Source organism: Choristoneura fumiferana, chromosome 13, assembly GCF_025370935.1.
Source record: "Choristoneura fumiferana chromosome 13, NRCan_CFum_1, whole genome shotgun sequence".
Lineage (NCBI taxonomy): Eukaryota > Metazoa > Arthropoda > Insecta > Lepidoptera > Tortricidae > Choristoneura > Choristoneura fumiferana.
Genome location: NC_133484.1, coordinates 13,003,899 through 13,026,597, shown reverse-complemented (window position 1 = coordinate 13,026,597; position 22,699 = coordinate 13,003,899). Strand labels below are relative to the sequence as shown.

Genomic DNA, 22,699 nt, shown 5'->3' with positions numbered 1-22,699 from the left:
TTTAAGGTAGGTTCTATCTCCATTTTGTACTATCAGTCCTGTGTTTATCGACAAATCCCAAGTCTTTTCAAAATGTCATCAGATCTCCGTGTAGACTTAAAAATATTGTATACATGCGTACACAAATATAAACGAAGGCATCGTTTAGTAAGTACCTATACCTACATTAAATTCACATTAGTAGATCCGCGAGGGGCCAAGAGTTATCTTCTCGCTGGAAAAAATAAATTAATATAAATACATTCAACATTTACGAAATCTAATTTAGGAGGTGGCGAAGAAAAAATATTCAATTGTATGGAAATGATAACGAGTGTTTGGTGACTTTGAATTAGGTACTTAATCTAGCTTTGGAGGTAATTTACTATGAAGATTTGTGCCGTGTTTGAGGGCCTTCGACGCCCGACACGAAGTACCTACATATTATTATATTATACAGGTATCATGTGGTTTCGGCTCTTAATTAAGAGTTTTTATTATGAAGCGTTGGTCAAGTTCGTTCCTTTAAAAGTTATGTACGGTCGAGGACTTTAATAACTAAGCCATCATGGAAACTTTTCAAAGAAAAAGCCATTACGATTTTCCTTGTTAATTAATACGATGTCACTATGACGTTCACTGTGAAATGGTTCCATGGTGGTTCATAAATTTAAGTCCTTGACCAACCAAAATAAACCGTAAATAAATAAATAATAAATTATATTGTATCTACTAACATAGTCCGTAAGTATAACTAATGTCACAATGTGTGACACATGTGTGTAATAATTTATGGATTTTATTATCTGAAAATAAATGAATTTTATTTTTTATTTTTATTTCCTTAACTGCTATGAAAATACACTGAAATATTTTTTATTGTATCTACCTTGTATCAGCCTTGACCAGATTAATTGCAATAATCATGTCTTAATACTTCTTTATCACATCCATTACTAGCCATAGCACTTTATCTAGGATGTCCAACGATAACGACCGATTGCAGCAACGGCTTTCTTGCCATCTTTACTAGACCATGCGGGAAGCCTACTAACATTTTGCCATTTGGTACGGTCCCGGTCCATTTAGACATAAAATTTTCTATAAAATCAAACCCTCGCAAAACTTTGAACGTGATTAACTCTACCACAACTAAACCTAATAGAATCTGTAAACCATAATGATCATACTTATCGCACCTCGCACCGACTTAATTTCGACCAGTCTCTCATCACAAACATCACCCTTTCATCACCGCTAGGGCGACCACCAAACCGCACGGTCGCAGACAGGCCCGCAATTCCCCACCAAGGCACGTTTAATATTAGAAGTCCTGATTTATGTCCTGCCCCCGTAATTAAGTGTCTGTACACTACAAACGTGTGTGCACCGCACTAATTCACTACCCAGGATTAATAGGAGGAAGCGGTGATCGCTGGCCGAAAACTGAACTGGAATTATGTTTGGTTTTATTAGAAAAAAAAACACTGTGGTTCGTATCAAGTAAAAAACTAAACTCATAACTTGATTACATCGAAATGTCAAAATATGACCTGATATCCATTACTAATCCAGGGTTCAATTCATTAAAAAAATACTGGTGATTAAACTAGAGAATTGACAAAAATGACTTTCGAATATGGTGTATTTTACATTTACATTTTACCGATCAAAATATAATTTTAGTACTTCATAAACTTTAACATCTCTTGCAACATTATTAGGTTGAGAATGAAATTAAATAAATTAATATATTTCGACGAGGAAAACTCTCCTACAATAACAGTCACATTATAAAGACGCAACTTTAAAAAAAAATATAAATTGGCTCTTCGTAGTGTCTGACTAATATCTCTCACTCATATATTACAAAATTGGTCTTTAATCTTTTCTAAAACTGGGACTAAATAAACCTAACTGAATCAAATAGTTCGCTGCGAAAGCCTATTAATACCTCGTTTCAAATAAGAAATGTAATACTAAATTTTAAGTAACGATCGAAGCGACTGAATTTTTGGCACATCTCCCATCTTTAACAAGCTAGTCGCGATTTATATTCTGATAACGCTTAGTATTATAGCTATCTAGAATAGATAAATAGAATTCTGACTACACTACTGAAATAATAAGCGACCATTTGTAAAAACAAATCCGTGACTTTTAAAACTCACGCTCCTTTATATTTTTACTTAGAGATAGGCATACAAAAGTTTGTTCTGGATTAATTTCGTGGGTACATTTTTGTAGAAGTGAAGTCTCATGATGTTCCTATTTAGCTAGTTAAAAATACAGGACCTCAAATAAATGACTAGAAACACAATTAAAGCTAATTTCAAAGGAAATCCTGAAAAAATGTGACCACGAAAGTGAGGCGCTTGAAACGCTCGAATACCCCACTTATTCTTTTCTTAATAATATCTTTCAAAGTGCATTGTTTTGAGGAACAATTCAAAATAACGCTATATGTAATTAAGACTGATAAATTTAAAAGTATTTGATAAATTACTCACAATCATGCACATTTTTTAATTTCAATTTTATAATTCATGATTTTGCGATGGTTTGCCTTTAGAATAATTTTTAAAGAGAAATCTAAGATGAAATCAAAGAATTATTTTGATCAATTGGGAAACCATTTAGTCACTTATTAAGTATTATCGACATATCGACATAAACAGAAATTATAATTAGTCAGTCATGTGTCATTGTTCGTCATTTTCTCTCTTTCTTTAATTAAGTACCTAATCAATTATAGTGACCATCAAGTAAATAAACTAGAACGTTAGATTTATCCCAAGAAAGCACTGCATAGAGCCGCAAATGCAGAGTAAAGTCATTTAAATACCTGACGTTTAAGAGGCTAGTGTTTATCTTCAAAGCTGACGCCAAAACAATGTCGTATATATAATTCCTAATTTATTCACCGACAGGGTGTCTCTACACTGCACACCAAGTATAACTTAGGTTGGCAGCAGTGCGCGTTAATCTCAAAGACGTGTACAAGTGGAGCATAAATCCAATTAGTATAAGATCACATTAAATCAATTCGTTTAGAGGACAGTAATGTATCGCGGGTATCATCTCTTTGTCTGAAATGGCTACAATCCGAACTAATTTTGTTATTTGTTTACTGAAGTAAAAAGGGTAGTTGACAAAAAGATTTACACCGCTAAGGTCTGATTTAAAGCTTTTTGTCTCGATTTTTAAAGTGCACTTAATGTTGAACTAAGGGATGTCCAACATCAATAAATCTTGCAAATAACTTGCTAAAATCGCAATGGTTTTCTACAGTTTCTTTCTTTCCTTCGTAGCTTCGATTTTGTTTTTCTATCTAAAGATATGTGGTTGGATTCAGACACTCAGTGTGGAAATACACATGCGATTTAGAATCATCTGAACACTTGTGGTTCTTTAGCTGGAAACATCTGCAATCTAGTAATTGACGCCCGCATAAAATATACAAGGGTGCCGGAGTTACGAGACAGACAAAAAAGCAATGCAGTTTATTCGCCTTTTCATTTGTAGCAAAAACATTTTTAACATTAGCTTGTTTTTATATACCTAATGGTTAGCCAAATAACTTAAACAATTTTAAAAGTACTACTTCAACTGGAATATTGATTGATAAGGTAAATCGATGTTCAAATATAATAAATTGGTTCTAAAATTAGTAGACTAAAGTGTAAAGACACCGCTCCATAAACATTGACCGGGGAAAGCGGGTCATAAAACAATCGGACTTGAGACTTATGACATCGCCGTTAATTTTCGAAGACTTATTTCACGTGTCGTTTATATAGAGAGGCGCTGTAAAAGAGACATTAAAAAGTGTTGGCTAAGTAACATAGCATCACAGTAAATAATGCTGTCAACAGTTAAGCAAGTGACTAAGTCAACATGTTTTTAAACCAACACAAAAAAATGAAGACAAACACCTAAGCACTAATTGCGCTGTGGCGGGCAGTGTTAATCCATCCAGAAATATCTCATTCAAAGCATATCCGATACAAAAGCTGGCCGTTGGAGAAGCAATAAATTACTAGGAAAGCGAGCCTGGATTTCCCTTGGGTTTATTCTCACTCAAGAGCAGTACGCCTAATCCTGGAAGCCTTATTATCCTACCCTTAATACTGAGCTCAAGACTACTTGAAAATTTTCTCGGGAAGTAAACGCTTTAGTTTAGCCTTTTTATTTTTGACTGTCGGGTATTTTTCTTTCGCAGAATAAATTTCTGCTGCTTGTTTTTAACGTGTGCTTTGTTTGATTTTCAGAGTATCATTTAGTATATTAGATATATTTATTACGAGATATAGACCTTTATTGAGCTCACGGTCAAACAGAAGAATTTGCGAGTGGATGTTAATGCTGTGTAGTTAGATCATGCATGCAATTGCGTCAAAATATCGAAAGCTCAGTTAAATCGAGTTCATTGAGGTTTACATGTCTATCCCATAATTAACTCAGAGTCGTTAAAAATTGGAAGACAATCTCATAAGATAACATCATTGTATTGCTTCTGTTTTTCTCCGGGATTTACGCATGGACTTCATGTTAGTAGTCTTTGCATTTCTCAACTTAGTTTATAAAATTACTTGGTAGCTTAAAATGCTTTTTTTTTCTTCTTTTGTGAATTAATAATTTAGTTAGTAACATTAAGTCCAGGTCATATCTGAAGCTGCTTATTGGAATAATAGAAATTTGTGGCGGTTGGTGGAATCACCGACATAAGTGCAACCCTTTTTATCACGACGATGACGACAAAATAATGAGTGCAATTAATAAAGAAAAAAATCAAACACCTTAGATAATCGTTTAACAACCTGTTTGGAATTAATTCATCGACATAGCTTATAACACTTATCGCTACGATACCGGTATTCCGATAAACATCGCATCAGTTATTGCATCTATGAATAAATACCCGTCTGTTTCCAAGGCATCGTCATATGTCATCTCTTTTATCCACTGGAGATCGACAACGACCCGTTACGACCACTACTTGGCTACCAATTTCTCCAATTTAAATTGTCTATGAGCGCGACTGAAGTCAGCCGGCGCATTCTTGGGTTATCGGCGGCGCGGGCGCAACCGCTGGCCACCAAGGGAAAGAGACGCAAGATATCAATAAAATCACGCGCGACAAGGACACAACGCCGAACCGCCGTTCCTTTTTTAAATAATTGAGGCAGGAATGACGATAGGCACCCGACAATGCTCGGCATTTTATCGAAGTACTAGCGCGGATGGCTTTTAATTTGTTTCCTTAATACATGATCCTGTTGTGTGTAGAACATGCTATACTTTGCCTTACCTTCGCTTTTTATAACGGGCGATTTTTAAATTCAAACAGAATACTTACTTAATGTACTGATTGGTACACCAATCAATATTCTACAGAATATTTGTATTGTATTGTACTGCATTTCAGTGTTATTATTATTATTAAGTTACTGAGCACTTTCAATAATATAGTACTTATCTACTTTTAAAACAGCTCGTAATTTTTCTAAGTGATTTTATAAAATTATTTCAATGGTCAATTTGCTGACGTATTGCTTTGAGATAGATACAACATTTTTTCAAAGTAGTAACGATATACCACCTTACTTAGGTACCTAAAGTACTTTTCATTTCCGTTTTTACATTTTAAATTTAGTAATACATTTTAAACTGCATTTTTTCGGGATAAAACTATCCTATGTTCGGTCTCAAAGTATCTGCATAACCAACTTTATCTGAATCGGTTCAGTGTTCTTAGCATGAAAGGAGCACCGTTGTCGTTTCCGTAGAAGACTATTATTTAATCTCCTAGAAACAACTGAACACTTAAGTAAGCCTGAGTTAATTGACTAAACGCAATCGCTAACCACAGAACAACTAAATGACACAAGATAATTATTTCAAAGTATATAAATCAGTGAATTCTATTTTCATATTAACTTGCGGCGCTCGCGTCGATCCTAATTTGAACAAACCTATAATTACGGCGCGACATCTGATTGGTCGAAGCAGTTGCTAGCGACAGGCTCCTTTATTTGCCAAAAGCAACAGTCTATTTGTTATTCTGGCCTTAGACAGGATAGAGAAGGCAAACGGTGTTTGTGTACCATTTAAGAATAGATAGTAATTGGCGTATTCTGAGTCGTCAATTACTGTTAATTCGTTAGCGGCAATTTTCTATACTTACAAAAACCATAATCAGTTGTAAGTATAGGTACTGCATCAATTACTGCTGATAGTCATGCCTATTGCTGATTTATTGTTATTTAAACAAAAGACAATTAAACAGAAGTTCGCCACTGTCTTCTAATTAACAACTTCAACTTGATAAGAGTAAGCCTCATTTTTTATAGAAATTCTGTTTTCGCTGATTAAGAATCTGTAGGTACGGCCGAATGGCCCATTACGTAGGGGCTCAAACTACGAGTACAAAGCTTGAGGTCCCGAGCTAACCCCCCTCGATTAGAGCAATGGTGTCGTGACTGCAACGAATCCTAAACTTGTACTTTTTGACTACCTCTGTGAACAAAATATTTTCTTCGGTGTTTATAAAATTGTACGACCTTGCCGCGGAATAGAATACCGTAACGATATACTCGTAATTAATAACAAATAGAACTTGTACTATCATGCGCCATCTTTTATTTGGGCGTCGCGATTTTCATTTTGTTTTGCCGCTTTGGCACTATGGTCGCTTAAATTATGTGCACGGGAGATTTGTTTCCATAGTCTGGAGTACGATAGATCAGCCGTGCCGGATGCTGTGACGATCGCTTTGTTCACTTGACATAGATGATGTTCACGCTTTGTGGTCTATCTATTCTTTGGATCAATATTTGATTTTTTTAGGTTCCGTAACTTAACAGCAAAAATCAAACTCGCGTAGAATCTATCATTTGTATTTATTGTTTGTTCAACCGCTAATGTCCGCCAATTAATCTGAATCAATGATAATTTGATACACAAAAGTAGTATTCATTCTGTGACCACATACGAACATGTAACGTACCTAAATAAATAAATTTGGAATATAGAGGTCAATTTTGGAGGGCAAATAAGAAAAAGGACTAAAGCATCTTAACAGCAATAAAACATAATTATCTCCATTCTAAACATTCAGAAGATATTCGGACGTACATACAAAGCCGTCTTAATCCATATTTCCATACTATATACTTATACTTATTACTTATACTTATATTGGTAATATTATAAATGCGAAAGTGTGTGTTTGTATGTATGTTTGTCCGTCTTTCACGTCGAAACGGAGCGACGGATCGACGTGATTTTTGGCATAGAGATAGTTTATGGGCCAGAGAATGACATAGGCTACTATTTATCTCAAAAAAATGCACAGTTCCTGAGGGAACAGCGCGCGATAACCGAATTCCACGCGGGCGAAGCCGCGGGCAAAAGCTAGTAAAGCTATAAATCTCTGTTATAGCGAATAGCGATACTAAATAAAATCTGTGCAAATACCCATCTTGCGCGAACTAAATTATTCCAATAAAACTGGAAACTATTGATAAGTATTTTATTCCCGAGAGATCGCAGCATCTTTTACTGCTGGCAGATTGCTCTAGATGATCCTAAAACGCTCTTACTGGAACTCTATAGAGCTGTTAAAACGTCAAAAACATGTTATATTGGGAATGTTTATTTATCGCACACTTTGTTGTCGCTTCCTGTTCGCTAATTAATTTATTGTGGCAGTTCATAAATTAATGGGCTTAGAACTTCTTGTTAAATTTATGATTTACAGATATAAGCGCCTCCATTGCTCATAATATAGCAATAAATTTCATTCTATTTAGTGTTCACATGCGTGTATTCAAGCGCGCATTAAATTTTTGATAATAAGCATTTGAATTAACGCATATTGCACATTAAGCTTGTATTTTTTATCTTAATCTACTATAGTTTAAACTTGTTTAAAACAGTAACCTAAACATTTCGTGGCGGTTTTGACAGCTCCTGTAATACACTCGTCGGGGTCGAGTCCTGCGTAATGTTTTACGGTATGGGGCGAGACAATAATGGCTTGCTCATAACATTACTCCTCCTCCCCTGTACCACGAAACCTCTGTCACGAACGAAAATTGGAAGAAAACCTTCTCACTAAAACAAGATCCACGTAATCCGAGAATCACTTGGTACCGGCCCTTGTACCACGCAACAGCGACCTTGTATAATTTTCGCTGTGCCGATGAAACATGTTCTCGAAATAAATGTACGTAAATTATCATGGTATGAGGGATTTTTTGCACAAAACGCGCTGTTTATTCTGAGCAGCTCTGATGCTGCACAGAATTAATTTAGACGTGTAAATTTCATTACAGGGTTCATTGTAAAGGTGCTTTAAAATTCACTTTTTCAAACGTACTCATCTTGTTTTAAATAACACGAATCGAGGGTTGAATGTTCTGAAGATGACCAAATGTAACTTTGAAGGATTTTAGTAAAATGTGAAATCAAACCTAATGGATCGTATTACAGAAAGGTAACTAGGTACTACTAACTAATGTGTACACAATAAACGCAGAAGTTAAAAACGTGAAGAATAAAGTACTCTACTATAAATTTACTGTTCTATAGGACTTCCTAAGTCCGACATGGTTAAATTTAACTTAAAACTTCTAGTTGAAAATATTAAAACAATAATTAAGAGCTAGTTTTTATTGATTGTGCCAGCTGAATTCAATTCCTTAACAATTTCGCCAACGCCCATTCAATTTGTCTTCAAAACCACCGCCATCCCACGTGCATTAGAAACGACGAATAATTAATCATTAATTCCAACCACGAACTGTTGACTTTTATATTATTATACGTTTGTTTGTTTAACCTGCACGTTACCCAGTAAAAATATCACTACCTTGCTTTCATAACCTCTTTTAAAAACAACAACACGCATCCCATTTTCAACTTTAGATTCACCGCGTGTGGTTTCCATTGCAATGCTACGGTCGATTTTGATACGAAGTTCCGAGCGATACGAGTTAAATGTTTCGATTGGATCAAATTTACATAGAATGAGATACGCAAGCGTCTAATTAGGCGGCGCATGAGTCGTATAAATCATCTCTCGACTCGTAAGTGAACGAAGACGATGTCACCTTTCTTATTTCTTCATACATGCTGATGGTCATGAAAACAAGATGTTTTCATTACAGCTTTTGGTTGTGTTTTTATCGTAGTTCACTCTACATATACGCACATGGCTAACGTCGTCTGACGTGAGGCCTAACAAAAACGACACGATTATACATTAGAGTGAGTACCCTATACATCAAATATAATAAAAAGAAATCAAACTGTACCTACACCTGATATTATTCCGATAAATTAGAATATAACATTTTTCCGCTGTAATCCAAAATCATTATTACAAGGTATGTTTAATTTGTTATGTAATTTCCTTTGTAATTCAAAATAGACAGCTCGATGGAAACGATTGACAAGTGAGAGGGAACATGCGCGGTGCGCTGGCACATTGGCCCTGAGATCCTTAACTCAACAATACATTATGTATATGTGTATAAAAGCATTACTTAAAGCAAAGTAACAGAAGAAATACTACTGAAGGTGAACACATGAATATTGACGTTAATGTTACAGACGACAATAACGATCGATTGAATGAAAATTTGCAATAAAGTGAACAAGTTTCTTAAATCACTGTCGATTAAATTACTATGCGCTTAATTGATTTTACCCTTGGCATGTTGGCTGTGGATTCTTTTTAATTTGTGCCCGGCCGCCTTTGGCACATCAATCAAGTGTGTAAACGCAGACGCAGTCTGCTGACGCACAGACGCACTCATTCGCCTCAGTAGAATACGTTTCTAAAATGCTACTTCTATCCTATTACGGACATAGACTTGTAAACGTTTTAATTCCAAATAAGTCCATTTCGGTAAGTCTAGCTACAAAGTAAAATTTATAAAACTTTATGCTAGAATTAATTTACAAACGTGGTTATTGATAATAAAACTAAACATAATAAAGCAGCTGCTGATACAAGTGATAAAATTGATGTTCTTACTACCAATAAGTAAAAAGGTAGCGAGGAAAATGATGTTACGTAAAAACGCGCAATTGTTTATGCAAAAATGGGCCCACCCAAGGAATGACTAAGACAATGATAAATTCACAACACTAACATAGCGCAACCAATCAATTGAAGCGGTCTCCAGTCAATTCACTACACTGTTCTTCAGATGCATTCAGTAATTGTTAGCTCTGATACCCATATAGATAAACGCTAGTTTTGAACTGGTTAAATTTAATGCCCTTGCTGAGGCTATTGAGATTAAGGGCAAAGATGACTAAATATGAATGCATAAGTGGTACAGGACACACGACTTAACTTAAGGCGTGTAATGTTTATTTATTTAAGACTAGGAATATGTTGAAGTATACATTTTGAAGTATCTGCGTAATTGCCTTGTTAATTGTTAAGCAAGCTTTTTGTTGACTACGTTTTTTGGTTCCACCACATATACGTTCCAAATTTCAAGTCAATCTGATTTCTAGATGTGGAATGGATGAAATTCGACTTACAAAATCGGAAGACTTACATATTTACGTACGTACCTCCTAATATGTATTTCGTATGAACTTTGGAAGTTAAATAAAAACGCGTGAAAAGAAATCAACACGTACTGGTTTGTGGGGTTCTGTACCTCAAAACGAAAAAGGAACTCTTATGGACTCACTTCGTTGTTCGTCTGTCTGTATATCAAGTCACTTTTTTTAAAAAGGCGATTTACTCAAATCTATCTTTTATCTTTTACCGGCTATTTATCTTTTGGACCAGTGCAAAAATTTGGTTTCTATGTTGAAAATTGTAAATAAAAATTGTTCACGAGATTAAAAGTTTCTTACGACTTTTGGAAAGTGTACCTTCTCGTATTTTTATACAAAAACTGTCAGTGTCAAAACCTAGCTATAGCAAAATTCGAGAAAAGTATGGTACGGTCGTGCCTTTTGTTTTGTTTTGCTCGACTTGGCGGGGGCACTGCCGTGCCTCCAGATAAGATACTCCTACTTACCGTCAACATAAAATTAAGGCATAGGAAAACTCCTTTGTTTTTTTATAAACTATGAAGTAGAAACTTATTAATTGCTGGTTTTTTCTTATTTTTACAAAACCTTCAGTGTGTGAGTCCGTCTCGCGCTTGGCCAGTTTTTAAATAACATAAATGTGAATGATTTCGTAAGTGCTGACATCATTAATAATGAAACTCAACGGTTGTATCCACTACACTCCATATAGGTATGTGATATTACCGATACTTTTAGTAAGAGCGCATTTCGTATCTCCACCTTGCTTTCAAATAAAAACTCGAAACAATTACGGGAACAGCTTGAAACGTCATAAGTGCCACCTGATCTTTAATCAAATGTGTACGATAAATTATTAGTCACAGAGGTTAATTTAGATTGTGCTGGTGATGGTGTTATAGATAATGGTTTAGCGACGACATATGGCATTCCGCGGTGGGTTTCTTTGCTCACATGCATTTTCATGGAATTGTCGGCGTTTTTCCGGCACCTTAGAATTGCATGACTCGAATTCTAGAAAGCTATACTGGGTATATATTTCTTATTGATATTATTAACGTTACCATGCACCGACACATAATTGACGCCAACATTTATTATTGTGGTATTGGTTTTCAACATACAGACATAATAAACGGCAGCGGTATTGCTTACTTTATTTGAAGGCCGGGTTTTACAAATTATGTCCGAAAATACTTAATACAAATTATCTTTTTTTATATAAAGTTAATTACAAGCTTCGCTAACTTTTCTTTTAACGTCTTGATGTTTAAAACAACTTTGTACTTCTAAACCAATAATATATATTTTTAATCAACCATTAACTAATATTATTGTACTGAAACTTTTTATCTTGATACTTTACAACTAGATTTTGCTCTTGATTGTATAGTAACAATGCAAAGGGTTGTAGTTCGTTCATAAATTTTTGCAAAGTAACACCAGAAGCAATAAATTGAGCAATATTAGTTATATCATGAGAGGAAATTATTTCTTACCGAAGCATTGTCGAATCAAATACGATAAAGTAAAGTATAACCGAGACTATGTCGGAACAGCGAGCTAACGAGGCTGCAAAGTTCCTAGAGAATGCTAAGAGTTGAGAATTCTTCAAGTCGGTGCGAAGTTTGCAGGTGCGGTTTTATACAACTTTGCAGAGGGCTTGCAATTTAATTATTTGTCTGGTTACTTTAGCTGGGATTTGGCCTTAAGGAGAATTTAGCATTTTTTCAGTTTTACGACTGATAAATGCTATTTAAGTTACCCCGTTGTGATATTGGTCTAAGTAACATACACGTAGGAACTGATTTCAAACTAACATTCTTGGTTTAGTAACATTTGCATTATAATATCGAGGAAATGTACCAATTCGAATTAAGTGCCTGCATCATATTTTGGATTAATTTCTAAGACTTCTTCTTCTTTATTTTTACTTTTATCTTACAAATAATCTTAATCATCAGGCCTTCTTATAACTTCATCAAAGTGTATTATGATATTTTTGATAATAAAATTGATTCCATATTAATAGTGGCCGTAATTACATCATGGCAAGCCTCAGTAATAAAAATCATTCACACGACATTACCCAACATTTCCCACACTAAGTTAAAAGCCGGGAATCCTTAAACACTGGCTTGGAGGTTACTAGGCTTGCCTGGACCGGTTTGTCACATGGCGAGACCCACGTGCGGCCGAATACTCAACGAAGTATATGTACCTACTACATCTTATCCATATGTATGAAGTATAGACACGCCATTCTTTGGTATCTGTTCTGTTACTATGCGGAGTTAGAATGTTAGTTTTTTTTAGGGTAAATGTGTTACTTGTGAAGGTAATCTATAGTTATTTATATAGTGTGACGTTTGAATGCTAGCTTAGTTGTAATATTTTTTATTCGAGAGGTGTTGATGAGTTGATGAGACCAGGCTGTTACTGTATAGGTATTGTTGTATTTATTGATCTAATACTTTATTGCATACGTACAATGCGACTTTATTTAAAGTAATCAAATTATCTAGAAATTTGATATAAGAAGTACGTATAACGTTTTACATACCTCTATTTATGTACCTACACAAAAATATACAGGACGCCATTTTAAAATGCCATGGTTATGTTCAAATTAAATAGGAATCTACCAAGACACCTGCAACTTTGTAAGCTCTGGGTTCCAACGCGGCCTTGTTGAAAGCTGCATTGTTAAACGTAATCAAGTAGTTACAAAGTTGATTAGGCTCTTGCACTTTGGAGGATCCTCACTAATTTTTTTATTTGTGTTACTCGAATTAAATGTTGTTAACACAGGATTTCTTGAGCTGGTTGTTAAAAAAATTAAGTAAGCAGATATAAGATGAGAAGTTGATGATACAAGCTAATTATGATTGGTTTTTTGGAGTCTTTTGGAATGCTGAGAACCTGGGTTCGATTCCCAGCGTTGGTCCATTTTTCTGAGGTTTTTCTGTGCATCCATGTTTCAGTTTGTATTTTCGATACAAGCTAAGTATAAAAGAAAAAAAGAGTTAAAAGTATTCAGACGACTAGGCGATACTATAGAAAATCATAACAGCCAGGTAACTTTTAAGAAGTTCATGTAGACCATAAATTATTGCCGAAACACTGTTCCTGCCTCAGGGAAAACCTAAAAGCCGCAAACCGCGAGGAGTATTCCCTGGTCAAATAAACTTAAATGCGTCTTAGTTAAATGAAGCGTTGGAGTAGGTATATTTTGATCAAACTGTGGCAGAAGTTCAAAAACAAGGCCCTGGGTAAGTCGGCACGCACGAAGGGGGGTGAGGGAGGAAACCACCCCAACTCAAAACTTATCGCATTATTCAAGTGAACGCGACTCTTGAGTAATTTTGAAATATTACAATTTTCGAGCCGCACCATCGCTTGCCGCGTGCTTTGAAACTACATTCTCTTAAATTTTTAGGATACCTATTCACATTAATGTAAAAGTACAGCTAGAATATTTAATGAAGCAGATTGGTATTCAAGTCTTAAAATCTAGCAACTTATGTGAACTAATGTCCAAGAATAAGGTCAAGAACAATTAAGTGAGACCTTACTAACAATTAGACATAGTTTCCGTTGCACTTCTTTTAACTTATTCAAATACTTACATTTAACGTTCCTGTTATTAAAGCCGATTATTTAATTTGATCTTAAACTTCTGAAATTGCTCTAGTTGGAAATCTATTAAAAGCATTTCTTCACTCCTTACGCGTTTATCGATCAATAAGTTTCTATCAAAGTCTAGAAAATGATACCTAGCCAGTAATCAACTTTGAAATGTTATACAGCGGCACATGGTACTCGGTACCCATGAGCCAATTGTCTTACTTTGCAATCAAAGTACTTCTCAAGTAATATTATTTGTCACCCTGTGCCTGGTTAATCTAAGCAATTAATTTTTCAATGGATTTTTAAAAAAGCAACTTTTCTAAAATAAGCCAGAAGACAAGATGCCTTATCATATCCTTGTCAAATAAATGCAGTGACATAAAGACAAAATGACCATGCAGTTAGTCTATATTGATAAATATTATGTTTGTAACTCTTTGCTGGCAATCAAAACAATATAATCGGGCTATTTTTACAACGTAGATGTTTACGCGTAGTTAACTTTTATTTTGTGTACCTATTATGTAATAAGAAAATTAGGTTTCTCTATATGAATAGCTACAAAGTCAACCTTTCTTAATTATTCATTAGTAATCAGCATCAATAGATTATGTAATCAATTGTTATCAAAGAAGTTCTTAATTGCATGATTTAGCAATTTAAGTGTTAAGACGATTTAACTACTTAATTTAAACAGGAACGAAATATTAACTGTGAATTGAGTCAAACAGAATATAACAAGACGAAAAAAATCACAAAGACATATTCCAAAATATTTCAAAATGGTAGTTCACAGGAACTGGAACAAATTTACATTGTTTGAAATATAAACGGGAGCTAAAACAAGACCATGTGTTAGCACTCTAAAATCACAAATTCTTCAAATACCCTAGCACAAAATACTTCACATTCATCTTTTGTAATGTAAAATAGAGAAAAGATGCAAATAAAAAGTAACAGATCCGTTATGTTTACGATATTCTTTTAAGATCCGTTAAGTTACAAAAAATGGCAAAGAAAGGTCTAAGATATGCAACGAACGAAACAATGTAACTAAACAATGAACGTTGCACAAATCGACAATGGAGACTTAGACAAAAGCTCATTTCTAACAATTCACCTGCTAACTAAGCAGGTAACCAATTATTATGCTAATGCTTTTGACAATGAATTAATGCGGACCTATAATGTTTTGGAGAATTGTGGCCAAAAGCTGAGCGAACAACACCTTGAGGTAATTTATTGCTCTATTTGTGACGTTTACACAAAACCTCGTTTCCGTGTTGTTTATCGGCATTTGCTTATCATTTTACTTAATGCTTCGTAACAAATTCAGACAATGGACAGAAATAGAAGTAACATTACTACTCAAAATCACTTGTATGCCATCACTGTTACAGATTGATCACAATCTAATTAGGGTTTATTAACCTGGCTTATAATTGAATAATTAATATTATTTGTTCTCGACACTGTTCATCGACCAGATGTGTGAAGTTTATGATAGCTAATAGAGTTTATGGCTTCTTTATTGACAATAATGTTCTCTTGATTCCGACGTTTACGACCGCCTCATTCATTATCGAACTGCTGAGGTCATAACATTTGTAAATCATGAGAGAATGATATATGTGGAAGTTAAATGTTGCTGAGTCCGCTCATACAAGCGTTCGGTGCAGGCTAATTAGTTCCATGTGACGTCATTTGTATTATCTATGCAAATAAATTGTACAATTTATTGTAGTCTTTTTTTACGTATATAAGTATATTACGAGTACCTCGAACTATGTACAATTAATTAACAACAAATTTTATAACCTCTGTTCTGTCTATGAGGGAAAAGAGCTGATAAAAAGCGAAACTGGTAGGTGCAAGGTGGTAACGTCAAAACTACTTACAATTCTCGTTTTAAACAGTGCATCGATTTCCACGAATTCATTTTTTTACTACTAATATGATGCATTAGCAAGTAGGCAACGAAGGGAATACGAACGACACTCGCCCGCACGCGCAGCAATTTATTGCCTATACGATAATTATGCGGATTTAAAGCTGAAGTGCGGTGCTTTACGGGCGCTTCTACGGTTCTTTACGGTTTCTAACGGTAGGCAATATTGGGTTTTGTTGTTCAAACGGTAAGATTGATTCTGCGCGATCTGTGTGCGGAGAGCGAAACAATCGGCTATTTGCTTATTCCGTTGCGGCGTCGGGACACTCGCTCGCCACGTTTGAAGTGACTGCAATTTGTCTCAAGCGACGTATTTCAAGTAGATATGATCGTGTGTACGACCGATGCTTGCATAAATTTCTCACAAACAGATGTAGGTTTTTTGCGCGTACGGCGCGGGAGGTAAGCCGTTCACCTGTTACTCCGTAATGTTTGACGCTTCGTATCGATTTTTTGCTAAAATTAAAAGTTGGATAGCGCCCGATCGGCCGTACGTGAGGCGAATCGAGGAGGACAAAAATTGAATTACGCGAAACGTTTCCAAGATAATGTTGCGTAAAGTTAAAGTGAATTTAATAATGTAATTCATCCGCCCGCTAATTTATGACCATGTGTTTACATTTTAATTTCCTTGAGCATTCTTTGTAACACACGGCAATGTAGCCGAAATACTCTAGAACAAGAAGAAAGAAGGAGTATTAAAGTTAAAAATATCACATTAAATAAAGTTGATATTGATGCAGAGCAGAAGACTTGCGGAACTGGAACCCCTCAAATCCCTAATTCCACTTAACAATATTCAACATACATAGAGTTTTTCTTTAGCAAGTTACATTCCTTGAAGAAAATAGACGTACGTTTCATAAAATAAACAATAACTCGTCTTCTACGTACAAATGACGAAATACAGAATAACTTCCAAAAGACCAAATCAGCCGCATCATTTGCCTAGGAAAGTCAAAGAGAACTGACTCTAAATGGCAACAGAATACAAACCTTGTTTAAAAAAAATATAAAAACACAATAAATAAACATAAACTTTAATCAAATTCGATAAAGGCAGATGCGTTCGCGCAGCTACTTTTATGGCAATAACGACTGCGACCGGTAGCGGGTAGCTCTGACACTTGTCCCCTCGTGCGGCAAAAAGGCAGCTATTGCAGGAATTACTCATTAACTTATTAAGATGATAATTTATGACCTGAGGAAGACAATTTCATGCACACCATAGGAGACTATGGTGAATTTACTGCAGTTTTTACCAGGCTAGTTAATAAAATGGCAGTAAAAAGGGCAATAATAAAATTAGTGTGGTTATCGATTGTAGGTTTTACTTATGATGAATTGCGCGCTTGAATTGAATTCATAAAAGATCTAAGTCGTTCATAAAAAAACATAAGAAGGTTTTCTTGTGATGAAAATTATGATAGACAATTTTTACAGTTCAATTGCTGTAAAAATATTAAACATTGTAAAAATATTTTAGACTTTAAATGCCCTTAAGCACGAGCATGGTTAAAAACGTTCTAGAAAAAGACAACTATGATGATAAGTTAATAGCTTACGATTAACTGAAACTAGTCTATTGAAACTACATTTCATTTGATGAAGCAAACACAGACCACGAGCCAGACAATGCGGAAAACACTTTACAATGGATGGATGAAACTACAAACGTCAATGTAAATGGAATTATTCCAAAAGGAAAAAAAAGCGGATTACGTTCAGCTGAGTAATTTGTACGTCGTGATTTAAAAATGACAGAGCAGGCAGCATCAGTGAATAATAAACAGAGATTGAGATCTAACAAACAAGCTGATGAAATAAGACAAATATGGCGGTGGACATGAGCGGAATTTCAAGCAGTTGGCATTAACTGAATGCGGGGCGTGTTGTTGATCCAGAGCTTTTTCCGAGGACCAGGAAGCTCCTGATAAGGACTTCAAATCAGAAAACGACCAGTTGGCGGACAAGCTACAAATGTTACTGCAAATTTAGAAATAATTTGTTCCTGGAGATAGATTTTCATCTAAGTGCGGGCTCGTTACGTTAACTATCTTGAAAAAGGGTTACATTTTAAAAAATACACATGCAATATATATTTTATACACATATGGATGCACCACCCGAAATATGGTTTATTTAATTTTTACGTTGGTTACCTCAGAATCGATATAGATTTTTTTTTGTGTAATAGAGCGCTATTCGTTTGGTATCATTAAACTTTGAAGATAAAAAAAAACCAACCTAACGAAGTAACTAATGAGTTTTTTTAGTGCTAAAATTGTTACAGATACCTATAAGTAGATCGAGAGTTGAAGTGAATTATTACACACACAGCTACCATGAAGAACTGATTGCATAAAATAAAGGAAAATGAATGAGTAAATGTCAAAATCCCGCTGTCATCTTCACATGTTCTTGAGTGCGTGACCTCAACTCTAGTGGCACTACCTATACCTACCCAATGGTCTCACTAGTGAAATTATTACCAAAATGCCACTGCATTTGACTTTAATTTAAGTTTGTTCGGCCAATTTTACCTATAAATACAAAAAATGTAAGTGTGTTCATGTGTGTATATGTTTGTTACTCTTTAGCTGGATGGATTTTTAACCCCCGACGTAAAAAGAGCTATGTGTGTCTGTGTGTTTGTCTGTCTGTCTGTGGCACCGTAGCTCTTAAACGGGAGGATCGATTTTGAATTTTGTCGAGGGTTTTCAAACTTTTTGTTGGTCAGGTTAGGTTATAACGAAGTTCAGTGTGCAGATAGCTGACTTTCTGGAATAAAACATAAGCTACTTTTTAACCCGGTATTCTTATGGGATCCATCTCAAATCCCAATATCTGAAGTATCTAACACCACAACGTACTTTTTGGAATTTCCATGAAAATTTTGTAAAATCCCGGAATCAATTCGACTGACAGACCAATGGTTTACGCCAGTAACGCCACAAGTAAAGGCTAATTTATATACCCAAAATCTTAAAAAGATAAATTCTGTGACAAATAAAAAAATACTGTGTAAAATTTTGACTCTATGTTATTTTACTAACTGTTTAGTGTTTTTGCACTGACTGTTTTGAATACAATGCATATTTTTTTACTGTTTATAATTGGAAGTAGAAACAAATTATGCATACTATCACAATAACATCAATCACACTTTTCATTAACCAACTAGGTAATGATTATAATTTATAAGTCATGTTTAGATTTTATACAAATTGTAGAGGTTTGATAAAGTTTAATTGCCATTTTAATCCTAACTTATCCCATTTGACTGTAGTTTATAATAATGATTAAATAAATAAATAAATGGTGCATTGACGAATTTGTGTTTTTTTTTTTAATTTTCAGTAGTGACGAGGTTACCATAAAAAAAACCTTTCTACGGATAATTTACATAATAGCAGTAATACATTAACAAACTTACACAGTTTACAACTCTATAAAAAATAATCAGTTACATTTCAATTAAAGTAACTTGAAAGAGAGGTATGTACATTAACCATGAAAACATTGAAACATAATAAAAAATTAAATAATTATTACCAGAATTAAACACGAATTACTAATTTCAAATAAATCAAAGAAATTTGACACTAAATTACCTTTACAGTTAGTGAATATTCTTAACATTAACACCTTCAACAACTTGGCCTCAACCAACGGTAGTAAAATTTTACGAGTGCCAATGATAGAGCCAAGCTGAAGTAGTCACTATCGTGAAAGGCATAAGGTTGAATTCCAAGCGCTGTTTGCTTAACCGCTTTTGTAAGTATACACACATTTTTAGAAAAAACTTTGGCTTTTTATATGGTTTTTAATGAGTGTAGTTGTGATGTTTTTGATGTTATAGTGATTTATACTCCAATAATAAAATTGAAACTACTTGTTACACTTGGATTTAGGTAATAATACGGCTGTCTAATCTTTATTAATTAATTATTATGCCTATATTAGGCAGTTTTATTATTTACTTATGTATGTATTTACACAGCAAAAAGTCCAAAGAAATGTACTGCAGGGTGTTTAGAGCCGATCTTAATTTTGTGTTTATGCTTTTTAAGGGGAGATAAATTTAATTAATTGCGATTATTATATATGCGAAACTTATTTCATACTTACTCTCTTTTTAGTCATAAATGTTGTAAGTTTAGTTAAAATGAAGTAGGTAACAATTAATAAAAGTAATTTAATTTTCGGAAAACTTTAATTTCACCTACCTTGCCGTGGTAATAAAGTTACGTTATTCCTACCATTATACCACATTACAAAAATACATACTTACACATGATTATTTTTTCGAAAAAAAACTATTTTTAAACTTAAATCTTGGTGAAAATCTCATTGTGAACGCTAAATTCTAAGGCTCATCCAAATTGCTCCAGAATAGCGTTAAACGCGTAGCAAAGCCCCTGAGAACTTTGTTTTGGATCATAACTCGTGCCCGACCCTCCGCGGGTCGGTTGTAAATCGGCAATAAACTCACCTTAAGCCTCGCGGCCGCGACTCGCCGTCGGACGCATCACAACACTGCAAGTAAGTTCGGGATACCACTGTCACGTGTCAATTAGTTCACCGCTATACGTACGCACGTGGGTATACGGACGCGTTTCTGCGGTGTTACGCAACGCGTAGTCGCCGAGGCGCGCGTCAGTAGAGTGTGCCGACCGATGCTTTACGACCGCCCCCCGCCGTTACGCCGCGACGCCGCACCAAATCTGCGAGCACAACCACCCTTATAGTACCATTGATGGGTCAACGGTGATCCCCGATTAATTGAACACGCGGATTGTGTGCCGGTGCCGGAGCAAGTGCCGGTGTCGTAAACTTTCTGTGTATCGTTCGATGCACCAGACGCTGTTTCTGCGATGGGCGTAGGTGACGTTGCTCTACTTCGCGGCGCTTGAATTTATGTTGATTCTAGAGTCAGTGGGAACGCTTTGAAAACAGCAAATGACAATATACAATAAAATTAAATTACAATGGATTTGATTAGGTATCATTGAAGCAGTTACTAAATTAAAAATTAAACTCACAAAAACCTTATTTCTCTGCAACCACGAAGGAGGTTTAAGGTTAAAAGGCTGTATTTCATTCTGAAACCCCAAAATGTCACTAGATTTATAAAAATAACATATAGATACCAGACTTCACGAGTATGTGCATGCACAGGTTTAGCTGCTGCGAAACCTTAATGACAAAAGGTAAAACTTTCAAAACCTTGTGACTGTCATGGCTCTATCAGAGAGCAAATAATATGAGATTATGTTAGTGAAGGCGCTAAGTATATTTCCACGCATTTTCACGGTAACTTATTTACGAAGACTATAAATGTAAAGGTTTCCATTGGATAATGTTTTCTAAATATGAAGTTAATTATTGATGACACTAAAATATCCTTTGAGAATGCATTCGATAATCCGATAACTTCTCATATTAAAACCAAGTGAGATATGAAAGTGGATAAAAGATTGAAATAATTATACCTAATACCTAATGTTCATAATTATTAAGACGGTAATTTTTTACAGCTAAGTAACGAAATACCCACTAATGTATGTATGCCTAATACAAAGAACTATAAAGATAGTCCATTTAAAATTTATAATGCATATTTCTAACCAGTCGTCTTCTGATGAGTCTTCTGTAGTGGAAGCATTGACTTTGTCAGAAATATTTAATTGTTTCTAAATGCTCCTGTTTCACATTGCAACCACGATCAACCATGTGAGTATCATAAGGTGCCCTACTATTACTTGATTCCATAATACGTGGAACTTCAGAAATAATTATGATCGTTTATTAATATACTGTCACTATTGTACTGTTTTCGTCAAACATAAAACCTAAAATTGCTAAAAGTGGCTCCGATGCGGTAACGTTTCGTGTGCTCTGCCTACCCCATTTGTGAATACAGGCGTGAAGTTTGTGTGTGTTTGTGTATTAATATACTCGTATTACCTATACCTATACGATACGATTTATTTGTTTTGTTTTATAGTTTTTGTTTGCTTGTAATTTAACTTATTTATAAGGCTATGACGTTTTCCTGTAATTTGCATTGTTTTATGTGGCTATGTAATAAATAAATGAATAAATATCATGGGACATTATTGAAACAAATTAACCTAGTGCCAAATCAACCAAAGCTTGTTCAGTGAATACTAGGCAACGGATACATATTAAATACATATTAAACATCCAAGACCCGAGAACAAACATTCGTATTATTCATACAAGTATCTGCCCCAGCCAGGGATCGAACCCGGGACCTCAAGCTTCGTAGCCACCACGACTTGGCTAACCACTCTCTACCTAACCACTTCTTGGCTATCCGGTCGACAAGCGTAATGTGCTACGTCAGCACATACCTATTTGAAAATGCACTAGAAAATAAGCTATCACGGCGTTATGATTTAATGGGTTTGCATTTAATCCGTTCCCAATATCCAGAGGAACGTAGGTATTGTGTGCACTAAATATATTTTGGGTTATTTAAAAAAAACTTTGATATCCATTTTAGTTGCGACACTAAATTAAAATATTTCCTACTGCTAGCTAAAGCTA

The 22,699-nt window shown here is 34.9% G+C and overlaps 1 protein-coding gene across 1 annotated transcript in view; it reads right to left on the bottom strand.

The window, feature by feature from the left end:
• The window catches only part of LOC141434085 (homeotic protein antennapedia-like), a 227,255-nt gene extending 206,348 nt beyond the window's left edge, over window positions 1-20,907 (bottom strand). The window contains exon 1 of the mRNA XM_074096369.1: window positions 20,619-20,907. The gene's annotated coding sequence lies outside the window, so the exon portion shown is untranslated. The remainder of the gene's footprint in view (window positions 1-20,618) is intronic.
• Window positions 20,908-22,699: the final 1,792 nt, after the last annotated feature.